The sequence below is a fragment of the Lutra lutra genome, chromosome 13, assembly GCF_902655055.1.
Source record: "Lutra lutra chromosome 13, mLutLut1.2, whole genome shotgun sequence".
NCBI lineage: Eukaryota > Metazoa > Chordata > Mammalia > Carnivora > Mustelidae > Lutra > Lutra lutra.
In genome coordinates this window covers 13,564,122-13,587,939 of record NC_062290.1, presented here as the reverse complement: position 1 = coordinate 13,587,939, position 23,818 = coordinate 13,564,122, and the positions used below count along the sequence as shown (strand labels likewise).

Sequence of the window (23,818 nt, the reverse complement as noted above, 5' to 3'; positions counted from 1 at the left end):
TCACTGAAAGCTTCCTGACACTTAAGGGAAAAAAATGTTCCAAAGGGGTAGGACTTTTCTTCATAAATCAAAGCTGTGACTATATTTTCCTTTTGTAGCTTCAAATTATTAGGGGAAAAAACTAACAAGTTAACAGTACAAGTGGAGGGTATGTAGCTCTTACAATCTTAGACCTACTAATTAATGTCTTAGAGCCAGAGTTTCATTTTCTTTTTTTTAAAAAAGATTTTATTTATTTATTTGATAGACAGAGATTACAAGTAGGCAAGAGAGGCAAGCAGGAGAGAGAGGAGGAAGCAGGCTCTCCACAGAGCAGAGAGCCCGATTTGGGGCTCGATCCCAGGACCCTGGGATCATGACCTGAGCTGAAAGCAGAGGTTTTAACCCACTGAGCCACCCAGGCGCCCCTCATTTTCATTTAAAATGTAATATTGAAAATATCTATTCCGTTGACCTTACAGGTTTACTATGATGATCAAATGATAATACTAAATGGAATACTTTCAGGTATACTTGCTGTAAAGAAATATAAAAATGTAAGGGCTTGTTTGTGTTCTAAGGGTGGAGTTGTATATAGAAAGGAAGGTCTAGTCATGAATTACTACTATTAGATCATTTTTTTTTTTTTTAAGATTTTTTCATTTATTTGACAGAGAGATCACAAGTAGGCAGAGAGGCAGGCAGAGAGAGAGGAGGAAGCAGGCTCCCTGCCGAGCAGAGAGCCCGATGTGGGGCTCGATCCCAGGACTCTGAGATCATGACCTGAGCCGAAGGCAGTGGCTTAACCCACTGAGCCACCCAGGCGCCCCTATTAGATCATTTGTAGGGAATTTTTATTCTTTTACTTTTTTTTTTTTTTTTAAGATTTTATTTATTTATTTATTTGACAGAAACACAGTGAGAGAGGGAAAACAAGCACGGGGAGTGAGAGAGGGAGAAGCAGGCTTCCCACTGAGCAGGGAGCCGGATGCAGGGCTTGATCCCAGGACCCTGGCTTCATGACCTGAGCTGAAGGCAGACGATTAACGACTGAACCACCCAGGCATCCCAAGAGAATTTTTTTCTTGATAATGTGCCAGTTTAACTAGCAAATTTGCAGAGAACTTGATTCCATGCAAATCTATGAACACTGACCCATTTCTTACTTGGGCCATATTTATATGACTGGTAGAATCTAAAGCCCAGAAACCAGAAGTTCCATCTGACATGCCTTAAAATGTTGGTCAGGCCAGGAAGGCAGCAACAGCTGGATGAGCCATTGCAAATGCAAGCAAATGCACCTTTTGTCTTGTCCAACTCTGCCTTGTTCCCTTAGTGCTTTGGCTCCAAATGTGTCCTATTGTCCCTAAACATACTGCCTTTGTGTTCTTAGTTTTGAGAGTTAAACTGGAAAGACAGGAGGCAGGACAAACAAATAACACTGGGACAGCTGAAATGAAAATCTCATGGTTTCAGAAAAGATTTGGTCTGCAGTATTAAATCCTTAGTGCTCATTTTTACTAAAATTAATTTTTTTTAAATCCTGAATACATTCTTTCAATCACAGTGCTTCTCCACTAGTAAAAGAATTATTTATATTTAATTTGTTAGAGGTTTGATATTTAACTGTTCAAACTTAAATACTAGCATAAAAAATAAACAAGATTTCATCCTTTTTATCGATTTAAAAATATAAATCCTCTAATTTCTTAACATAATATCAGATTTGCCTTTATAATGAAACAAAACCATGACCTACAAGAAGATATATCTTGACCAAGTTATTGTCATGATCTGTTTTTTACTTTCTCATTATAATGTGTTATGAACAGACTCACTCCTTTGCTTTATCCAAACATCAATGGAAAAATTCTTAAAAATAACAATTCAACCCGAAAGAGAGAATCCCATTAAAAGGGTTGTCCACAGGCACCTGGATGGCTCAGTCCTCCCTCAGGCGTCTATGTTCAGCTTAGGTCATGATCCCGGGGGTTTTCCCAGTACTCCCAGTGGTGCCTTCAGTGAAATAAGCTCATCTTGCCAGACTCAGAGAAGGGTTGAGGAGGAACACTTTGGTTTAAATCACTTACTGAAAAAAAAGTTCCTTCTACTGCATAATATGATGTAAAATGTGTATAAATGAACAAATTTAATTGACTTAAATTTCATCTATATCTGATTTTTCTGATTATAAATTTTTTATTTAAGTTGTAATCTGTTTTAGGTCACATGGTTCTGAGGAAAAGGATTTTTTAGACTGGCGTCCAAAAATGTTCCCACTTCTTAAATTTTCCTACTTCCCATGCCTGACCCACCAAAAGATGTTCTACAAATATCCAAAATAAGGAAAACTGGAATTTAGAATACAACCTAGTATGAGAAAGCAAGTACTTTTAAATTTATGAGTTCTCTTCATGGAGGAGATGAAATGTCCATCTTGCTTTTCCATCTGCACGATGCTGCATACATCGGAGGACCATCTGATAATCCTATGAGATGATACATGTGAAAGGGCTCTTAAAATTGTAATACTATATTTAATTCTCATTATTAATTTTTTATTAGGAAAAAATGAGTCTGATGACTGTGTATAAAATATTTCATTGATGCCTCCAGTGAGGTGCTGTTGGTGCCCCACTTACATTCCCTCACTCATAACCACTTCACACACCCAGGCCTGGTTTCCACCTGACAGCCCTTGTATTTCTTTCCTTGAGGGCTTTCTCTTTTTTTTTTTTTTTTTTTTTAAGATTTTATTTATTTATTTGACAGAGAGATCACAAGTAGGCAGAGAGGCAGGCAGAGAGAGAGAGGAGGAAGCAGGCTCCCCGCCGAGCAGAGAGCCCGATGCGGGGCTCGATCCCAGGACCCTGAGATCATGACCTGAGCCGAAGGCAGAGGCTTTGACCCACTGAGCCACCCAGGCGCCCCGAGGGCTTTCTCTTGCTATTGAGTCAGCTTTGCTGTTCAACCAGCTGGAAGTATACAGAATAACATTCATTGGGAGCGGGGCGCCTGGGTGGTTCAGTCATTAAGTGTCTGCCTTAGGCTCAGGTCTTGATCCCAGGGTCCTGGGTTAAGCCCCGCATCTGGCTCCCTGCTCAGCGGGAAGCCTGCTTCTCCCTCTCCTACTCACCCTGCTTGTGTTCCCTCTCTCACTACCTCTCTCTCTCTGTCAAATAAATAAAATCATGTAAAAAAAAATTATCTAGACATAAATTATCTTCTTAGCTGTGTGATTTTATGCAATGCTTTCTAAACCACAGTGTCCTCATCTGTAAGTAGTGGCGATATAACACTCATCCAACTTAATGTATGGGTCTTCACAACGATCTAAATAGATAATACATTTGGAAAAATCAGATACGTGGACAGACATCCACACAGAAGTTCCTACTGTAATTATTAATCGAGGAAAGCTTCAGGGCAGCAGTCGAAATTGCGATACATGAAGCAAGCATTGCAGGCCTGGGGCAGGTGGTTGGTTACAGGAGTAATGCTTTGGATCGGCTCGCTCGCTTTATTTTTTTTTTTATTTTTTTTTAAAGATTTTATTTATTTATTTGACAGACAGAGATCACAAGTAGGCAGAGAGGCAGGCAGAGAGAGAGGAGAAAGCAGGCTCCACGCCGAGCAGGGAGCCCGATGCGGGGCTCGATCCCAGGACCCTGGGATCATGACCTGAGCCGAAGGCAGAGGCTTTAACCCACTGAGCCACCCAGGCGCCCCTCGCTTTATTTTTTAAAAGATTTTATTTACTTATTTGAGAGAGCGAGCTCCAGAGAACACGAGTTGAGGGAAAGGCAGGCGGAGAGGGAGAAGCAGACTCCCTGCTGAACAAGGAGCCTGATTGGGGGGTAGGGGAGGTTAATCCCAGCACCCTGGGATCAGGACCTGACCTGAAGGCAGACACTTAACTGACTCAGCTGCCCAGGCACCCCAATTGGGTAGCTTTAAAACAAAGAACTTGTTTTCAGAACAGAGAAACATAATGTCTAGTACTTTAAAGATTATATATAGTTTCCTCCTTGTCTGAAGAGTAAGGTTCTAGGTGATAGACCCGGGAAATCCCATGTTGCTGTAGAAGAGGTACAGGAGGAGAAAAGAGAGATTAGCTAGATTACGTTAGAAATTGCCTAGAAGGCAAGGACCAGAAAGGCAGGAAACCCCTGGAGAGCAAAGTGGTTTCCTGGTCTCAGTTCTCACCACTGTTTCACCTCTCCATACAGGTCTGTGGGTTGGCAGTGGCTAAGCATGAAAGCTTAGTGTCAGTCAATCTTAATGGACCATAACATAGCTAAGACTGATCCAACGTTCTCATTGCACAATCTGTGGAATTTCTAGTGAACTTCCAGTGTTTCTGTGAATTCCTGGGAGATTGTGCTCTTTAGTGACCTCTCTGGCTCTACACCCCTGTTTCTGTGGAATTAATTCAGTTATGGATGGTCTGTCTTTTCCGTGTACCAAGTCTCTGTTTTGTATCTTAATGACTCATAGATAGAATTCAACTTATTTCCTTGATTTACCCACATACACACACAACCCACATACACACACACATACAATCCCATGAAGCAGTTGCACATATGTCAGATTTTATTTACGGTTTGGAGTGGTGGGGGATTTAGAACTTTAAAAAATTAATTCTTGGCATTAGATAGCCCTGTTTGTAAAAGGGCCCTTAGCCATTTTTCTACCATGTTCAAGCAGTGGCTCATGCCTCCAAATTTCTAATCCTATTAAGGATTAGAAAACTTTAGCATTCTTTTTACTGCCTTTTCCACAGGGACCTCATACCTCAGGTCTCACATTCCACCCTACAACAGCACCTCCTGGTATGTTTTTAAAAACATAATTTCCCGGGGCACCTGGGTGGCTCAGGTCATGATCCCAAGACCTCCGCCTTCAGCTCAGGTCATGATCCCAGGTCCCGAGATTGAGCCCCGAATCAGGCTCCCTGCTCAGTGGGAAGCCTGCTTCTCCCTCTCCCATTCCCTGTGCTTGTGTTCCCTCTCTAACTCTCTATCAAATAAATAAATAAAATCTTTAAAAAACATAAAAACCTAATTTTCCAAAATGTGGCAGGTACATCTCTGAACTCCCTATAAGAGAATGTGCTGGTGATGCACAGACCACAGGTAGCTTCCAACTGCCAAGCCTTTCTCTCCACCATGGCCTTCACACTGAGGCTGCAGGCTGCCCCCCAGCCAGTGACTCCACACGATGAGCATCCCGGAGTGGTCATTCTTGACTTTCATGGGATTTCTCTACAGGAGTTCCTGGAACTTTACTCAAGGACTCCCCGTTGACCTGTCCAAGACTTTCTCAGAACTCTGGTGCTCATCCTGCAAATTCTTCCTCTAGTCTCCTCTTACCATCATCAGATATTCATAAGCTAAAGGTCCCTCACCTACTCATCCCTTCTCTCCTTTATCCTTCACATCTTTATCCCCAGTGAATCTATTGCACATGTCATTCCATCTGCTTCTTGGAAGATCTGAACTGAAACACTCCCTAAAAATCATGATGCCAGCATTCAAGATCATCATTTTTAACCACTCTGCTCCACAAAGTGTAATTGTGGAGTGTCTTTGCTGATAATACTGGGTATTATAAATTGCATCTACTTGCATGTAACAGGTACGCATTTCTCCATGACAACCAGATTACACTTGGTGTACGGCCCAATCACTAAAATCAAATAACAGTCTTAGAACCCACTCCTCTATCCTAGGCTAAATAAGGAAGGCCTGATTCCCAGTCTGTGTTTGTTTCAGAAATCACTTCTTGGTCCTTTCGAAGGCTAGTGGTTGTTCTAAAGCCTCTTCTCTAGTGGTGCCCCATTATTAGAAACTGCTGGAGCCCTACAGCTAAAGCACTTAGTGCCTGGTCCGTATAATCTTTCCCACATGCAACCCATAAACTGAGTCTTCTCGACCTATAAACCTGTCAGTTCTTCTCTCAGTGTTTAAGAACATATCCATCTTCTGACATGGAATTATTCTCTACTTTTGAAGTCTTCTTCCTTAATTTTCTCCCCTAATGAATCTTTTGAAAACAAAGACCTACTTGGCTGACCTCGATGATAAGCCCATCAATGACACAAAGACTTATTTATTCTTCTGGGACCAGAGGATACTGGTGGATAACTTTTAGTCAGAGACTGAGAGAATAAGATAGCTAATTTACAGGAAGTTACTTTGCCCTGTCAAATTTTTCAGAAATCAGCCTGCTATGTACATTTTCTCTGTTATATCTCCTTGAAGGTGGATATTAAGGAAAAAAAAAATTTGATAATATCATAGCTTTGAGTCCCATGAAGCCCCTCCTGGTGTAAATCTCTTTTTCTGACCATTTGGTAGGTGTTTATTCTTAGAAGTTTTGCCACAGTTGGGCAGAGGAAGAATTAGTAAACAATGGAGACTATTACATCCAAAAAACACCTTGAATAGTTCACTGCTTCCAACTTTACAGATGAACAAATGCTGATCCACAGTGGTCAGATATTACTCCAGTAACATACCGTCACCGCTAAGGCAGTGTCCTAGCTCAAAGGTGTAGAGATAGAAGCAGAAAGGAAATAGAGTTATATAGAATTGGTTTTGTTTCTTGTTCTCTAGGAAAATTTGGACCTGTTGCTTATGTAATTGGTGTCTTTTTTCCCATCTTTAAACTGTGCATTCTAATAAAGACCTTACAGAGCTGTTGGGAGGATAAAATAACATAAGAAATGCGATGACAGTGATGTGCCAGTAAATGCTTAACAACCAGCTCTTGGAATTGATGGGGGAACCATGATTTGTGGCATTTTATCATTTTCATGGTATAAATATTCCTCCTGTTGTCAATTTCAAGCTTCCAACAGTTTAAAAATGGCTGGCAGGGTTCCTAAAAACTTAACAATTGCCTCTTACAAGCACATACGAACTGGCACAGACTGGCTCCAGCATACCACTGAATATAAAACACTTGGCATGGAGTAGATACTCCATAAATACTAGTTGCCCTCTCATCTTCACAAGGCACAGGTTCTTTTTACCATGCCATGTAACTGTTGTTTTATGAACACTATCTCTTTGAACTTCCCAAGAAATGAGTTATTGTTGTAATAATCTGTGTAAATAAAATGAACTCTCTTGGGTGGAGATGCCTGCGTGACATCTCACTACTTTTGAGGATATATGGGAAATGTTCCAACAGTAGACAGTGTGGAAAGTGCCCAGAAATCACCTTGCAGGATTCTTGTGACTTCCCAAAGAAATAGGTTGACATTGTACAGACCAGCTGAAATGGAGATAAATTTAAAGCCCATAATGCAGAAGAGAAATAATGATTTTAAGTAAGAAGATTTCAAATAACATGATTTCAGGTAAGACACCTTGAACTGTTTCACATGAATACCTCTACATAGCTTACTCCAGGATGAGTATGAAGAAGTGATTTTATTTGGATTTTTTTTTAAGATTTATTTATTTATTGGGCGCCTGGGTGGCTCAGTGGGTTGGGCCGCTGCCTTCGGCTCAGGTCATGATCTCGGGGTCCTGGGATTGAGTCCCGCGTCGGGCTCTCTGCTCGGCAGGGAGCCTGCTTCCCTCTCTCTCTCTCTCTGCCTGCCTCTCCATCTACTTGTGATCTCTCTCTGTCAAACAAATGAATAAAATCTTTAAAAAGAAAAAAAAAGATTTATTTATTTATTTATTTGACAGAGAGAGAGAGAGAGATCACAAGTAGTCAGAGAGGCAGGCAGAGAGATGTGGGGGGAAGCAGGCTCCTTGCTGAGCAGAGAGCCCGATGCGGGGCTCGATCCCAGGACCCTGGAATCATGACCTGAGCCAAAGGCAGAGGCTTTAACCCACTGAGCCACCCAGGTGCCCCCACCCTTTTTTTTAATATTTTAGTTTACTTATTTATTTGAGAGAGAGAGAACACAGACCGAAGGAGGAGCAAAGGGAGAAGCAGACTTCCTGCTGAGCAGGGAGCCTGACTTGGGGCTCGATCTGGGACTCCAGAATCATGATCCGAGCAGACACTTAAGGCAGACACTTAACTAAGCCACCCTGGTGCCCTGGGAGAGAAAAATCTAAAGCAGACCCTTCACTGAGCATGGAGCCCAACACAAGGCTCAATCACACGACCCTGATATCATGATCTGAGGTGAAATTAAGAGTCGGATGCTTAACAGATTATGAGACCCAGGTGCCCCTGTCAAAGCATTTTTTAGGATAGCTGCTTCTAAATCCTTGTCAGATGATTCCAACACCTGTAAAATCTTGTTACGGTGTCTCTTGATTGTCTCTTCTCATTGAAGTTGGAAATTTTCTGGTTGCTGATGTAAGTGATTTTCAGTTGTATCTTGGAATTTTTTTTTTACATTTATTTGTTTATTTTAGAGAGAGAGAGCATGAGTGGGAGGGAAAGAGGAAGAGGGAGAGAGAATCTCAAGCAGACTCCACGCCCAGTGCAGAGCCCATCTTGGGACTTGATCTCACAACCCTGACATCACGACCTGAACCGAAACCAAGAGTTGGTTACTCAACTAACTGTGCCACCCAGATGCCCCATATCTTGGACATTTTTGCTTTTTGTTATGAGATTCTGGATCATCTTCTGTTTTAGCGGTTATCTTATGACACAGCACTGGAGGAAAGGTGGTGATGCTTAATTACTACCGGGTGGTAGGGAAGTTCAGATTCCCCACTTGGCCTCCACTGAACCTTGAGATGGGAAGCAGAAGAGTATCTCTTTGTTGCTGGGTGGAGGTGGGAGTTCAGGATCTCCACTAGGGCCTCTGCTGACACTGCAGGGGGCTGGGGAGCCTAGTTACCACTGGAATGTGGTAAAAGTCCTAACCTCCCCCCTCAGCCCTCTGATAGCACCCTAGCAGGGAGAGGTGTCTCATTACCACTGGGTGGGGATGGAATTCCCGGCTTCCCTCATGGTCTTTACTGACAACCTGCGGCAGAAGTTGGGGTGATCTCATTATTACCAAGTGTGGATAAAGGTTCTGACTCCCCAGTCAGCCTTCTTGACATCACCCAGGGGGAGGGCAGAAAAGTACCTTGATATAGTGCACTTGATATAGGGCAAGGGCAAAAGTTGAGGCTCTATACTCACATTTTTTCCATGGTGTTTGGCTGGAGTAGAGCAGTTACTGTCTGAAAGTTATCTGTTTCGCCAGGCTGCCCCTTTCCTCATCCTGTAGCTAGAGAGAGCTGACTTTTCTTGGGGCCTTTTTTTTTCCCTTTGGTCTGCATCTGTTGGCTTCTCCAGCACCCAATTTGGGCTATATGAGTCAGGAAGAAAACCTTTGTCACCATGCTTCTTGGGTCCTGCGATTCCTAGCAGGCCTGCCTCCTCTCTACCTTTTAGAACCTTCTTTATCATCAATATCCAGGGTCTTTAGCTGTACTTAGCCAGAGGAGTAGGGAGATGTGTGTCTACTCCATTTTATCCCAGCAGATACCTGTGTTTCTGCTGTCACTGCAATGGTACCACAAGGTATTGGTTCCACAAAGAAAAATGGACATTCGAGCCCATATGCTTTCTACTGCTAACACTCACCACCCCTAAGTTTCAGTCCATTTAGGTGGATGGAAAGGGTTTTAGCTCCATGCCTACACAACATAGCTTACCCCCTCCAGTGTCAGCGCAGCAGGGAGCTTACTAAGTAAGGCAATTCTGGTGCCAGAAATCTAAATTTCCCAGGTGATAGGGTATTTGCCTCTGGCTTGGGAAGTGAGATCTATTAGTTGGACTTGTCAGAGAACAGACCTGTGAAGATCAAATCTCTGTTCTCTATCATGGAGGCTTCATCTGCTGCTTTCATGCCATTTTGAGAGCTTAATTGACTATCTCTTTTTTTTTTTTTTAAAGATTTTATTTATTGATTTGACAGAGAGAGATCACAAGTAGACGGAGAGGCAGGCAGAGAGAGAGAAAGGGAAGCAGGCTCCCTGCTGAGCAGAGAGCCCGATGTGGGGCTCAATCCCAGGACCCTGAGATCATGACCTGAGCCGAAGGCAGCGGCTTAACCCACTGAGCCACCCAGGCGCCCCTAATTGACTATCTCTTGCTGATAAATTCTGCATTGGGTTAAGAGAAGGAACCATCACTTTTGTACATTTCACATGTAGTCTCTAAAAACCAACACAAGCACTCCAAGACTTTAAATCCTTTCTGCTGGCACACGTTTCAAATAGACATGGGGGCTGCCACTTAAGGAAGTGCAGTTTGTACACTGCACAAAGGCACCCAACCAATGGGACAAAAAGGAGCTAAGATCCAGTCCCGGCTCTGCTTGCCAAAACATGTACCCACAGGGCTGCATCACCCAGAGGGGGTGCCTTTTTCAAATTTGCACAAAGGCTCCCTATAAGCACTCAGCTGGGCTCTGAACCTAACAATAGCAGTATTGCAGCATCTCCAAAGAAATACGCTCTTGTATTCTATAAACTCATTATACTTGAATATTCAATTGATACTCATGCATAATTTATATCATCACTTCAAAATAATTTATTTTCAGATTTTCAGGCCCATTAAAATGAGCTCGGAATCATCTGAGATGGAGCACACTGCAAATTTTGGCCAAGGTCAAACTGGCTTTTTAAAAGGATTTTCCATCATTGTCCCCCTGGGCCTGCACCTTCCCATTAGTAAGGGTTGTTAATGATCAGGTGCTGTGCAGAGAGGTTAGGCTTCCTGATAATGCACAATTCCCTGTCCCTTAACTGTGAACAAAACCTTCTCCTGCTGCCCTACTGTGTGACAGATAAGTATGTCCTTTCAGGCAATTCAAACTTTTTGCCTTCTCGGAAAGGCCACATCACTGATTAAATCTGTATACTGAAGGCTACAACAGGTCACTAGGGAGAAAAGGCCCGTTATTTGTCTCCATAGTCATCCAGTGGGCAATTAGTGGATACGTCTCTACTCAGAATAAAAGCTTTAATTTCCTTGGATCAAATAAACTTTAAAAAATAAGCCACTGTTCCTAGTCTTACCAAGTGGTGATTTAGATGTAAACATTTGGCTCACATCAAGACAAATAATGAGAGAGCACCAAAGCATACCCTAATTTCTTTTTTTTTTTTTTAAGATTTTATTTATTTATTTGACAGAGAGAAAGAGATCACAAGTAGGCAGAGTGGGAGGCAGAGATAGAGCGGGGAAGCCGGCTCCCCACTGAGCAGAGAGCCCGATGCAAGACTCGATCCCGGGACCCTGGGATCATGACCTGAGCCGAGCCACCCAGGCACCCTCTTTTTATTTTTTCTTTAATTGCAGTATAATGACAGTGTTAGATTAGTTTCAGGAGTATAATAAAGTGATCCAGCAATTCTATACATTACTCCGTGTTTATCACAATAAGTATATTCTTAATCCCCTTTACCTTTTTCACCTATCTCCCCCTCCCATCTCCCCTCTGGTGACCACCAGTTCTTTATATTTAAGAGTCTAGTTTTTTGTCTCTTTTTATCTTTGTTTTGTTTCTTAAATTCCACATATGAGTGAAATCATACGGTATTTGTTTTTCTCTGACTGACTGACTTCAGGCAACACATTATCCTCTGGATTCCTCCATGTTGCTGCAAATGGCAAGATTTTTTTTTCCTTCTTATGGCTGAATACTATTCCTGTGTGTGTGTGTGTGTGTGTGTGTGTGTGTGTGTGTGTGTGTGTGTGTTACAGCTTCTTTATCCGTTCCTCAATCAATGGATACTTGAACTGCTTCCATAATTTGGCAATTGTAAATAATGCTGCAATAAACATAGGGATGGGGGCGCCTGGGTGGCTCAGTGGGTTAAAGCCTCTGCCTTCGGCTCAGGTCATGATCTCAGGGTTCTGGGATCAAGCCCCACATCGGGCTCTCTGCTCAGCGGGGGGGAGCCTGCTTCCTCCTCTCTCTCTCTCTCTCTCTCTGCCTGCCTCTCTGCCTACTTGTGATCTCTGTCTGCCAAATAAATAAATAAAATCTTAAAAAAAAAAAACCATAGGGATGCATATATCTTTTTGAATCAGTGTTTTTTCATATGCTTTGGGTAAATACCCAGTAGTGGATTTTTTTTTTCTTTTGAGGAATCTTTTTTTTTTTTTTTTTAAGATTTTATTTAGTTATTCAACAGAGAAAGAGAGAGATCACAAGTAAGCGGAGAAGCAGGCAGAGAGAGAGGAGGAAGGGGCTCGATCCCAGGACCCTGAGATCATGACTTGAGCCCACAGCAGAGGCTTTAACCCACTGAGCCACCCAGGCGCCCCTTGAGGAATCTTTGTACTGTTTTCCACAGTGGCTACACCAGTTTCCATTCTCACCAGCAGTGCATGGGGGTTCCTTTTTCTCCACATCTTGTCAATTCTTGTTGTTGTTTTTAAGATTTTATTTACTTCTTTGACAGAGAGAGAGACAGTGAGAGAGGGAACACAAGCAGGGGCAGTGGGAGAGGGAGAATCAGGCTTCCTGCTGAGCAGGCCCCAGGGATCACAACCTGAGCAGAAGGCAGACACTTAATGACTGAGCCACCCAGGAGCCCCAGTTCTTGTTTCTTGCGTTTTTTTATTTTAGCCATTTTGACAGGTGTGAGGTGATCACTCATTGTGGTTTTGATTTTCATTTCCCTGATGGTAACTGATGTTGGACATCTTTTCATGTGTCTGTTGGCCATATCTATGTCTTTGGCAAAATGTCTATCCAAGTTCTTTGCCCACTTTTTCATCAGATTGTTTTTTGTGTGTGTATTGAGTTGTATAAGTTCTCTATATAGTTTGGATATTAACCTCTTATCAGATGTATTATTTGCAAATATCTTCTCCTGTTCAGTAGGTTTTCTTTTTGTTTTGTTGATTATTTCCTTTGCTATGCAGAAGCTTTTTTTTCATTAAGTAATCTCCACACCCAACATGGGGGCTTGAACTCATGACCCTGAGATTAAGAGTTGCATGTTCCACCAACTCAGCCAGCCAGGTACCCCTGTGCAATAGCTTCTTACTTTTAATTTTTTACAGTTTAAAAAAATATATCTTAATTACAGTGTAGTTAATATACAGTGTTAAATCAGTTTCAAGTATCTACTGTAGTGATTCATCACTTCTACACAAGGCCCAGGGCCCCTCACAAGTGCACATAATCCCCATGGACTAGTTCACTCATCCCCCGCCCACCTCCACTCTGGTAACAGTGTTTGTTCCCAGTAGTTAAGCATGTTTCTTGGCTTGTTTCTCTCTCTTTTGTTTTCCTTTGCTTGTTTGTTTTGTTTCTTAAATTCCACATATGAAGTCATAGAGTATTTGTCTTTCTCTGACGGACTCATTTCACTTAGCATTATACTTTCTAGTTCCATCCATGTTGTTCCAAATGGGATGTTTTTTATTTTGATGTAGTCCCAATAGTTTGTTTTTGCTTTTTTCCCTTGTTTTGGGAGACATATCTAGAAAAATGTTACTATGGCCAATGTCAGAGAAATTACTGCCTGTGCTTTCTCCCAGGATTTTTATGGTTTCACATTTAGGTCTTTAATCCATTTCGAGTTTATTTTTGTATATGGTGTAAGGAAGTGATCCATTTTCATTCTTTTGCATGTATACGCTGGTTTCTTAATTACCCTTTATTTCTTGGCTTCACTAAATATTAATTTTTGAAAAATATTAATATTTTCTCTCAATTCCCTTGCACCATAAGGTCCATGTCTACTAGGTGAGGAGTTTTAGCTAGCTAAAATACTCTATTGTGTATGTATCCCAAACAAATATGGCTTCAGTGAATAATGTCCTTTGAGTTCCATTTTTTCTTTTAAAGGTTTTCTATAGGGCACCTGGGTGGCTCAGTGGGTTAAGCCGCTGCCTTCGGCTCAGGTCATGATCTCAGGGTCCTGGGATCGAGGCCCGCATCGGGCTCTCTGCTCAGCAGGGAGCCTGCTTCCCTCTCTCTCTTTCTCTGCCTGCCTCTCCATCTGCTTGTGATCTCTCTCTGTCAAATAAATAAATAAAATCTTTAAAAAAAAAAAAGGTTTTCTATAATTTTTTTAGTACATTTAAAACTTTTTTCTCTTTTATGTGGAAATGGATTTCCCATCTAACTAAACTTTCTTTTTCAGATGTACTCACTTTTAAAGACAAGACTTCTATAAATAGCCACACCCTTTTTGCAAAATATTGTTATGCCAGAAGGAAGACTTTTTGAAAACCCACCATAAATAAAAATAAAATCAATTTTGGAGAGTTGCTCTAACTTTTCTTTTAATACTTAAGGGTGAGCAGAAAAAATTCTGATTCTCTTCCCATATAATGTGTTCCATTGTATAAAAGTGTAATGTGGTTCTCACTTTGGCAGCACATATAGTGAAATCAGAATGATTTCATGGCCCCTGCGTGAGGATGACACGCAAATTTGTGAAGAGTTCCACATTTTTGTACACGGTTAAATATGTCACTGCCTCTGCTTATTTCGTGTTTATTCTGGGCTGAAAAAGACTTTGCCAAAACATTAAAGACCATTCTTTTCACTAAAGAAAGAAAAAAGTATAATGTTAACAATTGTACAAGAATTGGTATTTTGAAAAATAGGTTACGGGTGCCTAGATGGCTCAGTTGGTTAAGTGACTCCTGATTTTGGCTCAGGTCATGATCTCAGAACTGTTCCTCGCTGAGTGTGGAAACTCATTGAGATTCTGACTCTCTCTCTCTCTCTCTCTCCCTCTCTCTGCCCCTCCCAACACATCCGTCCCCTGCTCACACACACTCTTTCTCTAAAGAAAAAAAAAGTAGACTAAATTACAGAACATGGCTAATATGACTCTCTAAAGTATTCATCATAAGTCTGTATCTTAGCATATGAATGGATTTCCACTACTAAAGTGTTCAGTTTTAAAGTGTTTGGAAGTATTCATCCAACGTGAATGATTGAAACAGAACTCATTCAAAGACCTGGATTCTGGTCCTCATTCTGCCATATGCTGTGAGGTCTTAGCTAAGACACTTCCCCTGGACCTTTATTTCCACATCTGAAAACTGAAGATTCTAAATTCGATCCTCTGTTAATGGCTTATACTCCCATAACTTGATGTCAAAGAGTTCTGGGACTAGTCTTCAGAAGTCTCAAATTGTTAGAAGAACTAAATCATTTCTGATTTACAGGTGAAGAAACAGGGATTCAAATAACCTTAAACAACTTGCCCAAAGTCAGGATGCTAAACCATGGACTGGCAGATCCTTAACCTAGGTCTTTCTGATTCTAAAGCTCATGCTTTTAGTTCTACCTCCAAGGCAATTCTCTCCTTTCAGAAGTCCCAGAGGAGAAGAACCTCTGGATTCCATACTATTAGCATGAAATCTATACCTTGTAGAAGAGCCTCCTTAGAGAAGGTACTGGAGTGCTTCAACATTGGCCTCTAGACCCTGTCCTTCAATTCACTGAGACAGGGGTTCTCACACTGTGGTCCCTGGACCAGAAACAATAAAAATGTCAAAGACTTGCCAAAAAATGAATTCTTGGGCCTCACCCTGTACATCAGAGACTGAATCAGAAACACTAGGAATGGAACCTGGCCCTCCGTGTTTTAACAAGCCCTCCCATGATTCAGTCACGCAGGGCAGTTTGAGAACCACTGCACTGAGGTGTGACCTTGGAAATGTATGCAAGAACTCTGAGCTCCAGCCTCTAGCTCTGACATCCTAGGGTCCTCCTATGACCTAACTTATGAATGAACAGGGGGATAGATCATATTCGTACCCCTAATTTTAAGGACTGATACCCATAGAGTGAAGGAGAAGGCAGATGAGGAAGATGACGAGAACAGCCTTTTGTATGTCCCCCAAGTAGCCAGAGTAGCAATTGTCGTGAGGATGTATGGCAGTGATGCCTGTGACATCCCAAATTAGAACAACTCTTTTGCAGTCACTCTGAATGCAACTAGCTCTATGGGAATTTAAAAATGTATTAGGCAACTTGGAACTCAGCTCAAAGAAAGAATCAATTAAAAATGTGCATTCTGTTTCTTTAGCCCTGCTTTCAAGTCATTCAGGAGACAGTTTCTGGGAAAGGAGTCTAATAGATCTGTTTTGCAAACTGCAACAAAGTAATATCTCACTTCCCAGGAGTTAACTCCCCCCCTCCCCCCCCTCCAGGAGATGAATATATTTTGGGATCCATTTCCACCAGAGATGACATAACCAGCCTTCCAGGTAGCTTCAGGAACTCATGTTTCCCCAGCTTAGCAATGACTCAGCGGATGGCAAGGGAGTATGAATGGCTTTAAGTACCATACTGGCGCCAAGGGTCATATTTTCATTATTTATTAAACCTGTTTCTGGCCCATCGCCTAAGTTCCTATAACTCTGTTCTTACGTGGTGCACAACTTGGGTCAGAGATCTCTTCATTAGGCCTGGTCCTAAGGTTAGAAAGATGCCATTTTTCACTTATGTGATTGAAGCTACTCAGGCATTATCAGAACGCCTGTCAAATGAGAGTTGACTGAAGGAGTGCACAAGGTTAAATCTGGTTTATAAAGAACGGCAATGGGGCGCCTGGGTGACCTCAGGGTTGTGGGACTGAGCCCCACTTGGGCTCTGTGCTGAGCATGTGGAGCCTGTGTAAGAGTCTCTCTCTTTCCTTCTGTCCCCCTTCCCCTGCGTTCTCTCTCTCTAAAATAATAAACAAATAAATCTTAAAAAAAAATAAAGAATAGTGATGGTTGCACACCATCTTATTTATTTCTGTCGTGATGGGGAAGGACGCAAACAAGTTCTGAACAGTTACTATGTCTCAAATGCTTTATGTACGTTTGTCTCATTGAATCCTCACAGCAACCCTGTGAGGCTGGAGTTTTGGGTACCATTTTGTAGACAAGCAAGCTGAGGCTGAGAGTCCTGAAATCGCACAGCTGATAAAATGGCAGGGCCAGGAGTGTGACACAATTCTTAATCTCTCACTTTCCTTGTTGTCTGAAACGGGATTTAGTACATGGGCAAAATGCCTCCTCAGAACTGGGGCTCGGAGTATAGCCTTGATACAAGCTGATGTTCAAGAATCATAGACCCTGGGGCGCCTGGGTGGCTCAGTCATTAAGCATTGGCTTTCTCCTCAGGTCGTGGTCCCGGGGTCCTGGGATCAAGTCCCGCATCGGGCTCCCTGCTCGGTGGGCAGCCTGCTTCTTCCTCTGCCCTTCCCTGTGCTCTCTCCCTCACCTTCTCAAATAAATTAAATCTTAAAAAAAAAAAAAAAAGGAATCATAGACGATACCTTGGAATAACAGAGGCAACTGATTTTGGCGGATAAAGGGGGAAAAAGTAAACTCATACTTTTTTTTCTTCTTTGGAGAGAGAAAGAGATTACATGTGGGGGTGGTGGGTGTTGAAGAGAACAGAGGGAGATGGAGAATCTTGAGCAGGCTCCGCGCAGCACAGAGCCCTCCACACGGCTTGATCTTATGACCCCCCCCCCCATATCGTGACCTGAGCCAAATCAAGAGTTAGATCCTTGACTAAGCCACCCAGGTGCCCCTAAACTCTAGTACTTTTTGTTAATTTGTTCTATCAAATATTTTAGACATATAAAATCACCTATGGATATGTCGCTCGTATACCTTTAATGCGTATAAAAGAAAGATGTCATAAAGACTCTGAGAAAATAAACACTCACGCATCTATAGCCCAGTTCTGTGTTCGTTTCTTCACTGTATCTTTGACCCACAAATAACCACTGTCCTGAATTTTTTGTTTGTTTTTTCCTTGCTTTCCTTTATGGTTTTATTATATGTCTTTGTATATGTATGTATAAAATATATTATTAACTTTGTCTCTAAACATTATATATGTAAGGTATTATACTGAAAGTATACTTCTGCAACATGATTTTTTTTTTATTTAACATTATGCTCCTGGATTTATCTATTTTGTCACATATAGCTATAATTCATTCATTTTCTCTGCTGTATTTTTGTCCTGTCATATCAGTAGACATGTGGATTGTTTCCAGTTTTTTTTTTAAAGATTTATTTATTTATTTATTTGACAGACAGAGATCACAAGTAGGCAGAGAGGCAGGCAGAGAGGGAGGAGGAAGCAGGCTCCCCGCTGAGCAGAGAGCCAGATGCGGGCCTCGATCCCAGGACCCCGGGATCATGACCTGAGCTGAAGGCAGAGGCTTTAACCCACTGAGCCACCCAGGCACCCCTGTTTCCAGTTTTTGATTATCACTATGCTACCATGGACAGTCTTAAACAGGTCTCTTGATCACATGTATGTTTCTCTACATACATACTACCTAGAAGTAAATTGCTGAGTTTTAGGGTATGCACGTGTTCACCTTGATAAGACAATGTCAAATTGTTTTCTTTTTTTTTTTTTTAAAGATTTCATTTATTTATTTGACAGAGAGAAATCACAAGTAAGCAGAGAGGCAGGCAGAGAGAGAGGAGGAAGAAGGCTCCCCGCTGAGCAGAAAGCCCGATGTGGGGCTCGAACCCAGGACCTGGGATCATGACCTGAGCCGAAGGCAGCGGCTTAACCCACTGAGCCACCCAGGCGCCCCTCAAATTGTTTTCTGAAGATTTGGACCTCTCTATACTACTACAAGCAATAGTTAAGCATTTGTATATCCCAGCATTTGATATTGTCACACTTTTTCATTTCATTTCATTTTCTAGTTTGGTGGGTGGAAAATGGTAGCCTATAGTTTCAACTGGTAGTTTCTCCACAACTGATTTGGTTGAATGTCTTTTCATAGTCTTATTGGCTTTTCTGGTTTCCTCATCTATGAAATATATACTTGGCTCTCAAATCCTCTACTGTCTCAACCCTTCTAGGTCCACAGTACGGATGAAGAATTGCAGACACATGAGAAGTGGTACAGGAAATGAGGGGTGGGGTAAAATGTGTATCCCAAGAAGAGAAGACACCATGTTTGAAAGCCCAGAACTCAATGAGAATGCTGTGTGTTGAAGAAACCAACTGAATCCCACCCAACACAGGGATGAAAGGCAAGCTTTGACTTCAAGGTGAGAGAGTTCTGAAACTGAAACACATTTCAAGACAGACCACCCCATAATAATTTTTAGGTCAATATCCAGACACTGGTTATATGACTCTGGAATCCCTTAGCCACATAAGGATATAAAACAGCTGAGAGAGTAGAAATGCAGGAATGATTTGTGGAGATGAGTTTTTGGAGGGAGAACTGTTTCCTTTAACTCCTTCAAGTGGGAGGATGGGTGCTACCCTTTTACCTCAAGATTGGAGAGAAGGACTGTAGTTGGACCAGGAGGAGAATTTGATATGTATTCTGAGAGACATGACATTCAGAGGACATGGTAGATGATGTCAAGTCATGCTTTAAAAAGTGAAAATGACTTTAAAATGTGAAATGACTGTAGTTGTCCACAGTTACCCTTTAGGAGAGAGGCCAGAAGTGGGAACAGCTTGACTTCCACATCTGGTATAGCATCTTTCCATTATACTGGCCAGGGGTTAAAAACAAAAAAAGGAATCCTCTCCTCACTTCTCTTTCCTTGCTTCAACCCCCTGGTGGAGTCAGAGATTGAGCAAATTGAAATTAAACTGAGAATTGTAAGGGCCCATTTAGCCAGAGCGATTCCATCTTGGATTAAACCCATCTTGGATTAAACGGTCATTTTGTTATTTATGCAGTAAAACTTAAACTGACCCCGCCCCCACCCCGCAGGGGACTTACTTAAAAGCAAGCCTGGGAAACCAGTCCCAGGTAACAAAGCCCAAATACAAGGGTGGGTCAGGCCAGGTGGAGGTATCCAATCAGTGGGGGTGCATACTGTCTCCCTAGCTACCAAGGAGTGTGGGTCCTGCCTTTTGGGGGCCAATTCGGACCAAGGTGATAGGCTAGTTCAAATAGCTACTAGGGTCAATTGTAATTCAATTGGTTACTTATGTGTGACCTAGCATGACTGTGCAGCTTTCTGTGTGTTACAATCTCACTGGCCACCTGTGTGTGGCCAGGCCCAGCCACATGGCCTTTGCGCTTAAAAGCTAGTCTGTAAGGCAGAGAGGGGTCGCCTCTTTGCAAGAGATGGACCTGGCAGGTCAGTTTGATTCTTTTTTTTTTTTTTTTTTAAAGATTTTATTTATTTATTTGACAGAGAGAAATCACAAGTAGGCAGAGAGGCAGGCAGAGAGAGAGGAGGAAGCAGGCTCCCCACTGAGCAGAAAGCCCGATGTGGGGCTCGAACCCAGGACCTGGGATCATGACCTGAGCCGAAGGCAGCGGCCCAACCCACTGAGCCACCCAGGCACCCCATCAGTTTGATTCTTGATGCTTGGTGCGAAATAAAGCTTTGCTTGACCTTCGCTTTGTATCCGTCTCACTCCTTTGACCATGGATCCAACAAGAGTATGTGTTTGACACTGGAAGTGGCCATAACATTTTCTGTTACCCAGTAGGAAACCAAAAAGTCATTGCAACTCCTGGCATCTTTGTCCAAGTGTGAAAAAAGAGACAGGAAAGGCTAAAGGAACAGTGGAGAGAGATACTAAGTTGTTTCCTGATAAAATTCTAGGAGTTCTGATGTTCAAAATCAATGTAATTAGAGAGCGGCAAGAAAGAGATTGTAGGGAAGGTGGCCAAATGCATGAGTCACATGGGGAGGATTTGGGACTCAAGGCCCTTGAAAGCCATTCAAGAGTTGGACGTAGGGGAATTTTGTGACCAAAATTGTGCTTTTTTTTTTTTTTTTTTAAAGGCCTCTAGTTCAGGGTATATGATGATTTGAAGGGCAATAGAGGTAAGGGTTTCCCAGAGGAGCCGTTCGTTTAGATGAAATATCATAGGGGCTCAAGTCCAGATTAGTGGCAGTGAAGGTAAAAGAAATGGAAGGTTCAGAGAGAAGTGATAAGCTTGCTAGTCGTTGATGATGGAACTGATGTGGTAAGTGAAGATTGGTTCCTACATTTCCGATTTGAGCCACAACATAATCAACAGTGCCATTTCCAGAGATGAGGAATTCTTTTGATCCTTCAGTATTCTTGGGAGACACACAGGGTAGAAGGTAGCATCTGCCTCTTACTGCTGTGGTGACTAATGCTCCAGAAAGCCAGTTATTTTGTTGAAATCCACACAACTCATTACATGCCGGGAGCTTCTACTTCGAATGACAGTGCTTGAACTAGTTCCCTTTGATTCCATTTAGAAACAAATGCCCAAACATAGGTGGAGTTAAGCGTGTAATTTAAAGGGAGAGAGGCACCCGGCTGACTCAGGAGAGCGTGCAATTCTTGATCTCAGGGTCATGAGTTAAAGCCCCACATTGGGTCTAGAGATTATTTTTTTAAAAGGGATATACTTCAGGGACGCCTGGGTGGCTCAGTTGGTTAGGCAGCTGCCTTCGGCTCGGGTCGTGATCCCAGCGTCCTGGGATCGAGTCCCACATCCGGCTCCTTGCTCAGCGGGGAGCCTGCTTCTCCCTCTGCCTGCCACTCTGTCTGCCTGTGCTCGCTCTCTCCCTCTCTCTCTCTGACAAATAAATAAATAAAATCTTTAAAAAAAAAAAAAAAGGGATATACTTCAAAAAAAAAAAAAGAAAGAAAGAAAGAAAGAAAGAAAAGAAAAGAAAGGAAGAAAGAAAAGGAAGAGGGAAAGAAACTAGGTCATGATATAGTCCTCAAGCTTAAAATATTTATACATTCAACCATTTCAGCAAAAGATAATTATGCTTCTTGGACTCATGGAAACATACTTTGAAACCCTCAATTTCAATACAGTTGAGAAAACTCTCAACTGGCCTAGGTAACCTTTTGCTTCTCTCTCAGCCACAGGACTCTTGCATTTTTTAAAAATTTATTTTGTTTTTTTTGTTTTGTTTTGTTTTTTGTTTTTTTTTAAAGCATGATTTCTCAATCCTTAATGTGTACATGAATCACATGGGGATCTCGTTAAAATGCCAATTCTGCTTCAGTAGGTTTGGGGTGGGGCTCGAGATCCTGCATTTTTAACTGCCTCCCAGGGTATGCCCAGCCTGCTAGTCTGACTTTTGGAAAAGCAAGGTTTGAGATGAGCCCAGAACTTCTCGGAGTAGTGGTAGGCACTGAGAAAGATCAAAGGGAAAAGACCCAAAGGAATCCAAGAAATGTAATTATGTCAGGGATAAACAGCACTGCACCTTGCAAAAATGGCGAGGCAGACACATTTTCCCAGGCCTGTTTCCACTTTGCAAATTCCTTTCCTCATTCAGCACTTTGCTTATGCTGTAGTCCCTTTCCGTGTATTAACTAACCAATCCTTGTCTAGGGTCAGACTGGAAAGTGGGTTTTTCCTGTTACCCTCCTGCATACTCTGCCCAGAAGGCTGCATTTGCACCTGCACTTTCAAGTTTCAAGACCCAGAAGAATAAAATGTTAAATGTGGAACAACAGGCAAAACATGTAAAATATCCGACATACACAAATCCTGGAAAAGAGGAGAGACTCTGCCCGTTCACGTGGCTTTTCCTCTAGGGAACATTTTATCCTGCTTCATTCCCTGTGCCTCCTTAAAACCAATCTTTAAGACATTAAATATTAAAAAGGGAAGTATTTCTCTCCAAAGGGTATCTGTTGGCTGTACTCTTCTCGCTCTGAAGTGATGTAGGGTGTAGGGTCTTGGAGCTCTCACTGAGTTGAGGGGTAAACATGTGGGGATGGACTGGACCAGACTGAATTGTTCTAATTGACCTTGCTGAGTTTAGAGCCAGCAGGAGATGTCAGACTCTGCTCTTGCTTTTGCCATTTACATCCTCTGTGACCTTGGGCAAGGCCTTTCTCATTTTCAGTTTTGGTGGTTTTTTTTCCCCACATGTAAAATGAAACAATGGGGCGGAATGCTGTCTTTCTCTTTCTGGCTCTAAAAACTTTGTCTCTGACTTTGTTCCAAGTGAACTGGGAAAGGGGGAAATTTTCAAGCTCCCAGTTACAGTGGCTGGTCATCAGAATCACTTTGGAGAGCTTTAAAAAATATAGAGATAGCTAGGTCTCCTCCCACCCTGTTCTGATCACTTGTGGTTGCAGCCTTGGAAACTTTTCACAAAGTTCACCAGGTAGATTCTGTCCATCAGATAAATTTGGGAATCACCAAACCAAGCCACAAGGGGGCGCCTGGGAGATGCCAAGTGCCATCTCAGTTGTTTTAAAACCATTTTGAATATTAAAAATAGAAATAGGGGCACCTGGGTGGCTCAGAGGGTTAAAGCCTCTGCCTTCGGCTCAGGTCATGATCCCAGGGTCCTGGGATCGAGCCCCACATCGGGCTCTTTCCTTGGTGGGGAGCCTGCTTCCTCCTCTCTCTCTCTCTCTGCCTGCCTCTCTGCCTACTTGTGATCTCTCTCTGTCCAATAAACAAATAAAATCTTTAAATAAATAAATAGATAAATAGATAAATAAAAATAGAAATAAATCGATTTGTCATTTTCATACCTAATTTTGTCTCATATAATTTGAAAATGTGGTTGAAAGTATCTTTTACTCTTTGGTATTTGGGGTTTAATTTTCTTCTGCGTGAGGTAAAACTATATGTAATAGGTATTGTTAAATAACAAAAATTCAACAGAGGAAGTTTGAAGTCTAATTGTCTTCATTAAATGATCGGGAATCAGGCAGCATCCCATCTAGCAAGTAGTATTTTCATAGAAGGAGGGTGGAGCGAGAAAGTTATTAGCAAAAGAAAAGGACTGTTGAGAGCAAGCTGGCTTTCCTTTGGGGAGTGGGGTGGGGAGCAAGGGGTCTTATGCAGATTTACGTTATCTTTATGAGACCAAGAGGGCCCTTATCGCACTCATGGGCACTGACTCATTGGCTACAGTTGAGACTATATTTTTTTTCTTTTCTTTTTTAAAGATTTTGTTTATT

General features: G+C 42.1%; 1 long non-coding RNA gene and 1 pseudogene across 2 annotated transcripts in view; both read left to right on the top strand.

Moving 5' to 3' along the window:
* The window catches only part of LOC125083366 (uncharacterized), a 32,211-nt gene that overhangs the window by 4,320 nt on the left and 4,073 nt on the right, over nucleotides 1-23,818 (top strand). Inside the window, exons 2-3 of one of the 2 annotated variants that reach the window (XR_007122252.1) lie at nucleotides 18,778-18,969; nucleotides 22,227-23,126. This is a non-coding gene — a long non-coding RNA (uncharacterized LOC125083366). Of the gene's footprint in view, nucleotides 1-18,777; nucleotides 18,970-22,226; nucleotides 23,127-23,818 lie in introns of those variants that run through there. The other variant, XR_007122253.1, reaches the window with a different exon arrangement.
* Nucleotides 14,290-14,384, top strand: LOC125084163 (uncharacterized; annotated as a pseudogene).